This window comes from Dreissena polymorpha, chromosome 10, assembly GCF_020536995.1.
Source record: "Dreissena polymorpha isolate Duluth1 chromosome 10, UMN_Dpol_1.0, whole genome shotgun sequence".
NCBI lineage: Eukaryota > Metazoa > Mollusca > Bivalvia > Myida > Dreissenidae > Dreissena > Dreissena polymorpha.
The window spans coordinates 28,670,086-28,682,902 of record NC_068364.1 but is presented as its reverse complement, the minus strand read 5'-3'; the positions used below and the strand labels follow the sequence as shown (position 1 = coordinate 28,682,902).

Below are 12,817 nucleotides of genomic sequence, written 5' to 3'. Positions count from 1 at the left end.
ATCTAGCTTTAAATTAACAATGTAACATTGTGGTAATATAATGAGCATAATTAGGAACGACACTTTCCACCTAAACTGATTTTTCACTAAGAAAAGACTTCATTTCGTATGAAAATCCCATGAAAGTGGAAAGTGTTGTTCCTGATAGCCTTGCAGACTGCACATGCAAATCTGGGACAAAAGATCAGTGTCACTCATAGTCAGTTGATCTTTCCATCCATAAAATTATTTTCTTAATGCAAATCCAGTGTAGGCGTGTCATTCATGATTGGCTTGTGCAGACTGCACAGGCTAATCTGGTATGACACTTTACACACTGACATATGCATTTAACCCAGTTGTCCTAGAAAATCCTTATCATTCTCAGTGTGAGTCAGCGTCAGCTGATCTGTTTCGCCAGAAGCCTGCATCGCAAGACAAAGATCCTCGTCCTTGATGAGGTGACCGCAGCCGTGCATCTGGAGACAGACTCACTCATTCACGATCAGCTCAAAGTTCGGGGATTGTACAGTGCTCACCATTGCTCACCGGCTCAACACGGTCATGGATTACAATAAGTAAGTGATAAAATTATGATAAATCAGATGTACATCTGGGAAAACGGGGCTTAATGTTTGAGCATAAATAGTTGTCTCAACCTCACTCTGGGAAAATGTGGCGTGTGCAGTTTGCTAATCTGGTACATTTTACAGACGTACTCACTCATTTAGGACACAATCAGCTCAACATTTAGGGATTGTACGGCTCATTGGCTCATCACGGTCATGGGGGTACGATAAGTAAGGTGTTAATTAGCCTTGCTGTGAATAAACAGGGCTTAATGCATGATAAAATGTATAACAATACATTTGTTTTCTGCTTACTTGCATGAGGTAAAAATACAACTGCCCCAAATCCACTGGGCTATGAGTTTTCAATAGAAATAAAATGACCTCAAATGTTTTTTCAGTATGTGAATATTAATGTGACCCTAGTACATATGAGTCACTTCATGGGAAAACAGGGCTTAATGCATTTGCGTGTGGGTTAAGTGACGTCACACTGATTAGCCACTGGGACGACACTTTCCATATTAATAGGATTTTTCATTTGAAGGAAATCCAGTCTAGGTGGAAAGTGTTGTCACTGATTGGCCTGTGCGGACCGCGGAGGATAGTCTAGGAAGACACTTAACGCACATGCATTAAGCTTAAAACAAGACTAAAATCTTTATTTCATGATAGGTTATTATACCCAGTATTAAGAAAAACATCAAGAGATTCAATTGTTTTCTTTGTGAAGAAATTTTTCTAAAAGCTTGAAATTGCTGCCACTATTTGCAAGTGTATGAGCATGCGTTCATCTTGAAGTTTTAAAACAAATTATCCAAATTGGTAACCGTATGAAGACAGATTTTTGCGTGTACGACATATGCTAAAAGGTCATGGTTAAACTTTGAGGTCAAAGGTCAAATTTGAGCATTATAGAGCCTGTCCATGCTGCATATTCATCATTTAATTTTAAAATAATCACAAATGTTCACCTTACGCAGAATGCATGTCAGCTGAAAGACCTGTCTCCCAGGCCCAATTGTCAAGGTCACGCTTAAAGGTCAAATGTCCTTTATGAAATTAAACTGCTTATTGGGAATGTAACTTCATCATGCAATTTAAAATAATCAATTTACCAAAACATTTCTTCATATGGAGAATGTATGTGATGTCAAGTACTGTGCCCTTACTTAAGTCAAGGTAACATTTAGAGGTCAAAGATAAAACATGTGTAAGGTGCAGCTTTGGGCATTGTTTGCTTAATACTTTTCTGTCATGTGTCATATGTTTTTAGAAATCTTGTTCTCAGCGATGGAAGAATCCTGGAGTACGACCAGCCCCAGACCTTGTTGGCAGATAACAACTCTGTTGTTTATGCCATGTCCAGGGATGCAGGGCTCGTGTGAACTGTCTTGTGAATAAAGGTATGAAACAAAATGGTAATATAATTTTGGTGAGCCATGTACACTGTATTGGCCCTAATTCATGGTGAACCGAATATGCTTTACAAAACAGATCTAAAAACTGATTTTATATTTATATATAATAATGAAAAATTGTTTGCTACATTATTCCCACATTTTCATGTTTGTTTTGCTGAACTCATTTCTATATTTTCTGCCATATCGATCACATCAAACATAGCATATTTCATATAGAACAAGTATAAACTTACCCAGCCCTTGGATTGAACCACTCTCCTCTAACTTTTAGAGTCCACTGCTCTATCCACTGCACCACTCTGGATTGTGATTTCAGTGGCATTGAAATCGGATTATGTGGATTTAATTTGATTTAATGAGCCCTAATATATAGCAATCACATGACTTGAAAGTGGTCACCTGGTCATTGTTAAAGTCATGTGATTGCTATTTTTAAAAACAAACTTTTTTCAATTTATAGAATAAATTAATCTTCCAACCAGACAATCCTTAATAGTTCAAGTGGTAGAGCAGTGGGAGGGTTTGGGAGTTGTGTGCTCTCTTGGTGAGGGTTCAATCCCAGCCGGGAACATGCACATGTGGCTGTACATTTGGGGCGTTTTACAACCCTTCATGGGGGTAGGGGTTTGGGGTGGAGGGCAAAAGGTGGACTTGGATAGGATTAAGTCGAGTACTTAAAGAAACAGTAAATACTGATAGAAGAACTATATATGTATAAATATTTTTATTTTTTTTCACAAAACATGCTTCTCTCTCCCTATGTATACACTTTCGAACAAATAGTATTTCTGTATAATTTGTTTGTCACATTTAATGTTATGAAATAACATTCAATATCACCAAATATTCAAGAAATGATTTATTAATTTTTTTAAAGTACATGTCACTGATTCTTAAAGTGTTCCTATTTCCTAAAGCTCACATTTAATGTGCAAATGATAAATTCAAACAGTCCACTGATATTGTCTAATAATCTTTTCATTGGTTGGCAGGTCTTGAACAATCTCGCGACTCCAAAAAGGGATGGACTCGACTGCTCATGGCCCCTTGTTCCAACGAAGACCGTACCCCAGTCCTGAGGATATGTTCCGAGCTGACAGGGGCACACAACTGCATTAGATTGTCAGAGTGATCTGACGTGTCTCTGAAATGATATGGGACTAAGCTTTAGTAATAATTGAGAAAAGAAAACGTAGGAGAGATACAATGTGTGTTTTAATGTATACTATTTTCAACTGATTCAAAAATGACAACTCTTTCATTTGCAATACGTGTTTAATTCACCCAGTTACACGAATTTACTATTCTTTTACAAATGAGTCTTGCTCTGTGAAAACAGGGTTTAATGCATGTGCATAAAGTGTCATCCCTGATTAGAAAGTTAAGTCCACACAGGCTAATGAGGGGTGACACTTTACGCCTAAACTGGATTTTTGTGAAGAAAAGACTACCTTTTCAGACAGCACATGATACTCTGGGACGACACTTAATGCACGTTAAGCCCCGTTTTCTATGAGCCCAGCCCAAATATAATGCAAATTTATCTAAAGGAAAATGTATTTACAGTGTAAATCATGTCATGTAGCAATGTGGTGTAAAAAGATTTTCATAGAACTTTTTATTTTAAAGATGCTGAATCTGTCAAAAAATTTCCTAGTTTTGCAAATAAACCCATAGCTTACTTATCGAAAATACTTCCTTTGCAGACAGCACAGGCTAATCTGGGACGACACTTAATGCACATGCATAAAGCAACGTTTTACAGTTCAAATATAATGCACAATTATCTTTGATAATTGCTCAAGTATTTAAATAATATGTTAAACTTAGTACATGATATTTTAAAGATGGCAAATAAAACCATAGCTAACTTATCGAAAATACTTGATAAAAGTTTTTACATTTTGCTGTCGATGAATGCCAGAGTTTTAAGAGCTTTCTGTTTCTGTTTCTCGAGAACATTGGAGAGTAAAATATAAATAAAGACAGCCAGAAAAGGCTGAAAGCTTTTTTCACTCAACGGTATTTTGTTCTATGTTTATACCTTGTAAATATTGACAGTAGGGATTTAGTAATACTTTGTGGGTTGTGAAACAGTGCACACATTTAGTATGATTGATATCAATACATTTCTGAAAAGATACAGATTCAGCATTTAGATTCAGGGACAGTTTCCACCATGCAATGAGCCTCATTCTGGGAAAACTGGGTTTTATTCATGTGTGTTAAGTATTGTCCCAGATAAGCATGTGCAGTCCACATAGGCCAGGTTTTTTTCCCTTCTTTATGACCCGCCGAAATACGGCCCTTTTCCCCTCGGACCCCCCCCCCCCCAGCTGGTGAATTTTCCCCTAGATTTCATTTTCTCCCCCCCCCCCACAACATTTTTTTTTTACCTTTAAATATATAAGTTAACCTGATCCAGTGTAGAAAATAGAAACATATTGCATAATTAAATTATCTGCTGCCTTGAATTTGTTTAAAAACAGTAAAATATGAGAAATTGATTATTTAAGACTTTCCTTATTTTCCCCAAAATCCGGCGTTTCGCGTGATTCTTTTCCCAAAATCCGGCGTTTTGCGCAATTTTTTTCCCCTTGAAAAAGGCCAGGCCCTTTCCCCAAAATCAGATTAAAACCCCTGACATAGGCTAATCTGGGAGGACACTCTCTGCTTAAACTGGGTTTTTGTTAAGAAATTACTTCCTGTGCAGACTGCACATGCTAATCTAGGACGACACTTAACGCACATGCATAAAGCCCTGTTTTCTCAGAGCGCGGCTCATATATAATGCAAAATCATCCAAAAGAAAATTTCTTGTGTATTTAAATAATTACATGCAGCAATATTCTGTCATAGGTTTTACATAGTACATGGCATTTTAAAGATGCTGAACCTGTAAAATAATAGCCTTGTTTATTTGCGATCAAACCCATTGCTTACTTATCAAAAATGACTTTTTTTAAGAGTTTTTTACAATTTGCTGTCGATGAAGGCCAGTGTTTTATGAGCTTTCTGTGTCTGTGCATCTACTCCTATGGAAATATTTCTGGACATTTTATTGAAAACAGGAAATGCAAATATAAACAAGAGGCCCATGAAGGCCTGAATCGCTCTACTGGCTGGAATCAATAGGGCTCAAGCCCCTGATAGTATGAACAATCTGAGTAAGTTTTAAATAAACAGACCCAAAATGGGAAATTTATCGCATAAACAAGAAGAAATGTAAAATTTGAACTTCAAATGGCTCCTTTTCAACAAAACGTTGGACAAATTTTCTTCACTCTAAATGGGGTTCTGGCCCTTGATGATATAAAAAACATCTGTTGAAGTTTCAAAAGGATAGAACTTTATATGTAAACAAACAAGAAATGTGTTTGTTGGAAACACTATGTCCCCTTCTGCGCCGCTTTGATTTTTTTTACCCTTCACCTTGAAGGATGACCTTGACCTTTCACCACTCAAAATGTGCAGCTCCATGAGATACACATGCATGCCAAATATGAAGTTGCTATCTTCAATATTGCAAAAGTAATGGCAAAATGTTAAAGATTTTCATTTTTCTCAAATTCAAGGGGAGATAATTCTGAGCTTGTAACTCGGATATTGCTCATTTTCAATAGGGTTTGACTCATCATTCAGATAAAGACACTGTGCAAGTTGGGATATGATTGGATGAAAACTGTGGACTTTATTGCGTAAACAAGCCTTATTTCACAATTTTCTTTAATTCAAGGGGAGATAATTCTGGACTTTTTACTCTGATGTAACCCATTTTCAATAGGGTTCGAGTCCTCATTAATATAAAGACACTGAACAAGTTTGAAAAGAATCGGATGAAAACTGTGGACTTTAATGCGTTAACAAGCCTTATTTCACAATTTTCTCAAATTCAAGGGGAGATAATTCTGGACTTTTTACTCTTATGTAACCCATTTTAAAATGGGTTCGAGTCCTCATTAATATAATGACATTGAACAAGTTTGAAAAGAATCGAATGAAAACTGTTGACTTTATCGCGTAAACAAGAATAAGTCTAACGCAGCATGCACGGACGACGGAAACCACGCCATGACATAAGCTCTTCAGGCCTTTAGCCAGTAGAGCTAATAAAAACAGCCATAAAAGGCTGAAAGCTATGTTCACTCAATGGTATTTTTCGCACGGTTTGTTATACCTTGTTGTTAACAGTAGGGAATTATTAGTACTTTGTGTGTTGTGAAACAGTGTTCACATTTTTTTATGAGTGATATCAAAACATTTGTGAAAAGATACAGATTCAGCATATTTAAAAGATTCAGGGACAGTTTCCACAATGAAATACTCCAATGAGTCTCATTCTGGGAAAACTGGGCTTAATGCATGTGTGTTAAGTATTGTCCCAGATTAGCCTGTGCAGTGCACATAGGCTCATCTGGGGGGACATGTTCCCTGCCCTCTGGAGGCTATGTTTTTAAACAGACTGGAACCATTTTAAAACTCATCCAAGAAATCATTAGAACATATGTTCTGAACAAGTTTCATGAAGATCAAACAATAAATAAAGCCTCTAGAGTGTTAACAAGGTTTTACTTTAGCCATACAAGGGAACATACCCTGCCGCCTGGCAGCCATGATTTTCAAGAAACCAGAACCATTTTTGAACTCATTCATTGGGACAAATCTTCTGACCAAGTTTCATGATGATCAGACAATAAATGTGGCCTCTAGAGTCTTAACAAAATTTTACTATAGCCACATGAGTAAACAAGAGCACCGCCTTGCGGGTGCAGACCGCTCATCTATTTTCTTTTTAAAGGTGAAGGGACTCTCATTTTCAATCACAAAGGAGGGAGGAGTGGAGTGAAGAGGGGTGTATAGTGTGGGGTTGTGGACATTTATTACATTATCTTCCAAAAAAGCGAAAAAAAAAAAATAATAAAAAAATCGGGGGGGGGGGGGTATAGTGTGAGGGTGTGGTGATAATTTGTGAGATGATCTTAAAAAAAAAAAAAAAAAAAAAAAAAAAAATCAAAAAAAAAATTTTGGGGGGGGGGGTGGGGGGGTGGGGTGGGGGTATAGTGTGAGGGTGTGGTGGTCATTTGTGAGATGATCTTATAAAAAAAAAAAAAAAAAAAAAAAAATAGGGGGGGGGGGAGGGGGGGAGGGGGGGGGAGGGCACGGGGGATGGTTTGGGTGAAGTCTATTGTGGTATGTCAGGTAAGAGTAGTTTCATCAAAGTATCAATCAAATCTAATCATAAATAAAGAAGTTATGGCAATTTTAGCAAAATTTAATAATTTGACCTTGAGAGTCAAGGTCATTCAAAGGTCAAAGTAAAATTCAAGTTGCCAGGTACAGTAACCTCATGATAGCATGTAAGTATTTGAAGTTTGAAAGCAATAGCCTTGATACTTCGAGTGGATCGAAACACAAAATTTAACCATATATTAAAAGTTACTAAGTCAAAAAAGGGCCATAATTCCGTAACAATGACAACCAGAGTTATGCAACTTGTCCTTTTACTGTACCCTTATGATAGTTTGTGAGTGTTCCAAGTATGAAAGCAATATCTATGATACTTTAGGGGTAAAGTGACCAAAACATAAATCTTAACCAAATTTTCAATTTTCTAAGTATAAAGGGCCCATAATTCCGTCCAAATGCCAGTCAGAGTTACATAACTTTGCCTGCACCGTCCCCTTATGATAGTTTATAAATCTTGCAAGTATGAAAGCAATAGCTTTGATACTGTAGGAATAAAGTGGACCTAAACACAAAACTTAATCAAATTTTCAATTTTCTAAGTATAAAAAGGGCACATAATTCTGTCAAAATGCCAGTCAGAGTTACATTACTTTGCCTGCACAGTCCCCTTATGATAGTTAGTAAGTGTTGCAAGTATGAAAGCAATAGCTTTGATGCTTAAGGAATAAAATGGACCTAAACACAAAACTTAACCAAAATTGTCAATTTTCTAAGTATAAAAAGGGCACATAATTCTGTCAAAATGCATGCCAGAGTTATCTAACTTTGCCTGCCCAGTCCCCTCATGATAGTAAGTAAGTGTACCAAGTTTGAATGCAATAGCATTGATACTTACTGAGAAAAGTGGAACTAAACGCAAAACTTAACCAAAATTTTCAATTTTTTAAGTATAAAAAGGGCACATAATTCTGTCAAAATGCACGCCAGAGTTATCTAACTTTGCCTGCCTAGTCCCCTCATGATAGTAAGTAAGTGTACCAAGTTTGAATGCAATAGCATTGATACTTTCTGAGAAAAGTGGACCTAAACGCAAAACTTAACCGGACGCCGACGCCAACGCCAACGCCGACGCCGACGCCGACGCCGACGCCAAGGTGATGACAATAGCTCATAATTTTTTTTCAAAAAATAGATGAGCTAAAAAACGCCTCGCCCCCTGGCGGCCATGTTTTTAACCAACTGGTACCATTTTCGAACTCACCCAAGATAATTGGCACAAATTTCATGAATGTTGGACAACAAATATGGCCGAGCTAAAGTTTTAACAAGGCTAATGTTGTCGCTCCACGACAGACAAAAGGAGATCACAAAAGCTCACCAAGAGCAGATGAAGCTCAGGTGAGCTAAAAACACTCTACCCCTTGCATCTAAAAATGAGGCATACAAAGGTATGTCTCGTTTGTGTTACCATGTTTTTAAGGCCATGTACCCTAATACAAACACCTTTCTGTTATGTTGTGTAACTCTTTGTGAAATTTCACTTGCTTAAATTGAATTCATATACTCCTGAACTTCTGATTTCCAAAAAAAGAGGACATTTGTTGCAAGAACAATGTAACTCACTAGAAAATATTTATTAGATGACAACAGAGCCAAAGGCCCTACATTGCTCACATGAGACCCGAAGGAACTAAAGTATTCTAAGCACATTTTATGATGTTTGTATAATAACTATGGCTTCTTAGACGGCCTTGTAGCCAAAATATTTTTTAACTTGGCTGAGGTGTCATCAGAGCAAAGGTTTTAAACAAAATGTAAAGCTGATTCTGCAAAAAAGGTGACATCTTGAGTGTCTACAGTAATGCACTATAGCCATATAAGGAAACCTGCAGTTCCAATTTTTTTAATGGACCAAACCAATTACAAACTCAGCCGAGATATCATTAGGATAAATATTCTGAGCAAGTTTTATGAAGTTTTATGGACAAACAACTTGACTTGTAGAGTGTGTACAAAGATCACTTTAGCCATTTTATGCAAACAACCCTGTCCCCTGGTGACCATGTTTTTCAGTGGACATGAACCTTTTTGTTACTCAGTTGAGATATCAGTAGAACACATGTTCTGAGAAAGTTCATTGAAAATTTGACAAAGAAAATGACTTCTATATAGTGTAGCCTATAGTATAGGCTGTAAATGTGGCCTCTAGAGTGTTCACATGAAAAATATTTATAATGTATTACACACCACTGATTCTGATTAATCATAAGCATGTTGCGCTCAGACAAGCTAAATTCACAGGTAAATTTTAATGAGACACAACGGACTAAGAACAAGGAGCATGTTGTGCTCAGGTGAGCTAAAAATATCCCATTTACTAACTGTTATAGCTGGCCATTATTAACCTGACATGGACCATTATGCATGAGTATATCAGTTGCATCATTGAATACAGTAACATATAGGATCTGGCACGAGTTGTCATATCATACCATATTTTATTAAACAAGTTCAGGAATTGTGTTAGTAAGCGAGCCTTTGGCGAGCTTATTAACGAATTTTCTGGAAGAGTTTAATAAAATATGGAATGATATGACAACGAGTGTAAGATCTTTTTTATCACATGCTTTTAAATGAGCAAATTAAATAAATATTTACGCGAACATAATGATAAATCCTGAATGTTGTTTACATTTCGTGATGTTATTTGTCGTTGCAACGTCATTACAGCAAAATAACACAATGCGATTGGTCAATAACAGAAAACTGAGCCAATCAAAACGCTTAAAAAGTATATTACACATGTGTAAAATATAAAAAATATGTTATGGTTATATTACATGGGAAACAGGGTATGGCATGTGATAAAATACTATACCAACATTTGTTCTTACTTGTTATAAGGGACCTTATATTTTATAAATTGACTCAGGAGAACTTAAATAGTAACAAGAGTTTCTTTTTCTGAGATGCCCCCACAAGCAGGGCTTTAAACTAGTCACCCCAATTTCAAAAGGGGTCGTCTACTGTCCAACGCCAATGCAGATGTGAAGTAGCAAGCCAATCGGTCAATTCATTGACGAGTTATTGATCTGGAACAATTTTCACACTTATTGTAACAGTGACCTTTGACCTAGTGACCCCAATTTCAATAGGGTCATCTACTGTCCAAGGAACATGGGTAGTATCAAGCTAATTGGTTAATTGGTTGACAAGTTATTGATTGGAAACAAATTCAATGTTTACACTTATTGTGACAATCACCTTGACCTTTGACTTAGTTAACCGTATTTCAATAAGTATCAAGCCAATTGGACAATTTGTTGACGAGTTATTGATCGGAAATGATTTTCACGCTTATTTTGACAGTGACCTTGACCTTTGACCTAGTAACCCCAATTTCAATACGAGTCATATACTGACCAAACCCAATGCACATAGGAAGACAATCAGTTAGTTGGTTGACGAGTTATTGATCGGAAACAATTTTAACACTTTGTGACAGTGACCTTGACTTAGTGACCCCAATTTCAATAGGGGTCATCTACTGTCAAAGGCCAATGCACATGGGAAGTATCAAGCCAATTGGTCCGTCCATTCACAAGTTATTGATCAGAAACGAGCTGGTCTACCAACACACCGACCAACCTACATTCAGCAAAACAATATACCCCCTCTTCTTCGAAGGGGGGAATAATAAAGTTGATTTTCAACAGTAATAAAAAACAAGATCTGTCAGAGGACAGCGCGCTCGACTATTCGAGTGCTTGAGAGTATAACTTAAGCCATCATGGGGAAATTGTTCAAATTATTCAATGAGGTCAAAGTAATAGATCAGGTATATTTTCCACAATATATTGAACATTTGTAAAGACATAAAACAAACTAATAAGATTTTATTTCAAGTTTGATAGCAAAAGAGTGGGTGGGAAGTTTGAACGGTCCTTCAAAAATAAAGTAAGTAAATATATTTTTGTGTAACCATGTTTTAAAGAAAAAAATATTCGTTTTGGGTTGAGTAGGGAGGGTTGAGAGGAGGGTATAATGTGGGGTGTGGTCATTTATTAGACGATCTTTCGAAAAGGAAAAAAGGGGGGGCAGTGATTCTGGGTTGGGGCGTGGGGTATTGTTTGGGTGGAGTCCATTGTGGTATTCAGGTAAGTGTTGTTTTGTCAAAGTATTAATCAAATCTGATCATAAATAAATAAGTTATGGCAATGTAACTTAAGTAATATGCATATTATAAGTGAAAAAAGGGCCATAATTCTTACAAAATGCTTGATACAGTTGTCTGCTCTTGTTTATAGATTGGGATCATGTTGGTAAAGAAGTTTGCAAACTATGAAAGCAATATGTCAAGGGACAATGAAAATATTTGAGGTGGTACAGGGCTCAATATTAACAGTTGTCCTATTGCCCCTGGCAAGTAAAAGTTGGGTCCGGGCAAGTTATTTTACATGTATAATCAAGTTGTCCGCCCATGCAAGTGCAAAAAAGAACAAAGAGCATTTAATTTAGACTTTAATTAGACATTTATTGCTGTAATCATTTTGTTAAATGTGCAAAAATAAAGAAAGATTTTGTGGTGTTTCATTTTGATCTTTTAAAAAAATATGAGATTTACAGTTAATGTGATATTTCATGTTTGGGAAAGTGACTTTACGTTCAGGGCAATTGAATTTTTTAAGTACTTGCCCGGCAGAGCAAGTTGGTTTTTAGGTTAATGTGGTACGCAAACTTTAACATAGATTTATCAATAATATGCATATTGTAAGTGAAAAAAGGGTCATAATTCTTACAAAATGCTTGATACAGTTGTCTGCTCTTGTTTATAGGTTGGGGTCATGTTTGGTAAAGAAGTATGCAAAATATTAAAGCAATATGTCAAGGGACAATGAAAATATTTGGGGTGGTACGCAAACTTTAACATTTGCATGCTAACGCTAACAGGAACAGGAACGCTAATGCCGACGCCGGGGTGAGTAGGATAGCTCATCTATATATATTTCATATATAATAGTCGAGCTAAAAATAAAAAAAGACAGCATTTTTTTTGTATTCAAACAGATCAATTGAAAAATAAACTTGTTTGAAACTACATTCTTAGTTGAACCCATTTAATATGTATGTGAGTATTGATGTCACCTTCGAATCTTTTTCATGACCTGACTAGAACATATTCCAACTACTATGAAATGCCACCAAGTAATGTTGAAAATTTAAGATACAATTCACAATTGTTACTTACATTTATACTTGCTTTGGTTAAATCAAAGGGTAGGGAATCCCGTAAAACAAAAGAAAAAAAAGTACATATTACTAATACATTAACCTGTAAAAATTAATCCTATTTTTACCTGCCTAAGTCTTATCGAAACGCACTTCGTCTTGAGTCCGTTTTCTTGGTAGATCCCGTACTAACAGTGAACGACTGAACCTGTAACTTCCAGGTTGCTAGACAGACACAAGATCTGCAACACCACAGCGACCTGTATAACATGTTTAATAAGGGCCAGAACTGCAGTAAGAATGTCCCTCCTTATCATCTCTGCACACACTTCTTTCCCGTCATCTAATTTTCTGAAAAAAAGAACAGATTTCTCAGAGAAGATGTGCTGGAAAAACTTATTCATGCAACTACCCAGTATAAAGTGGTAT

At 36.4% G+C, this 12,817-nt stretch overlaps 2 long non-coding RNA genes across 2 annotated transcripts; one reads left to right on the top strand and one right to left on the bottom strand.

Annotated features, from left to right (window-relative positions):
* Positions 1 to 372: 372 nt before the first annotated feature.
* LOC127847325 (uncharacterized) lies at positions 373 to 3,098 on the top strand. Its single transcript, XR_008033925.1, has 3 exons — positions 373 to 557; positions 1,825 to 1,954; positions 2,965 to 3,098. It is a non-coding gene; the product is annotated as an uncharacterized LOC127847325 (long non-coding RNA).
* LOC127847323 (uncharacterized) lies at positions 2,690 to 12,578 on the bottom strand. The gene is made up of 2 exons (XR_008033923.1): positions 12,517 to 12,578; positions 2,690 to 3,116 (listed from the first exon to the last, which is right to left on the bottom strand). It is a non-coding gene; the product is annotated as an uncharacterized LOC127847323 (long non-coding RNA).
* Between the last annotated feature and the right edge of the window lie 239 nt (positions 12,579 to 12,817).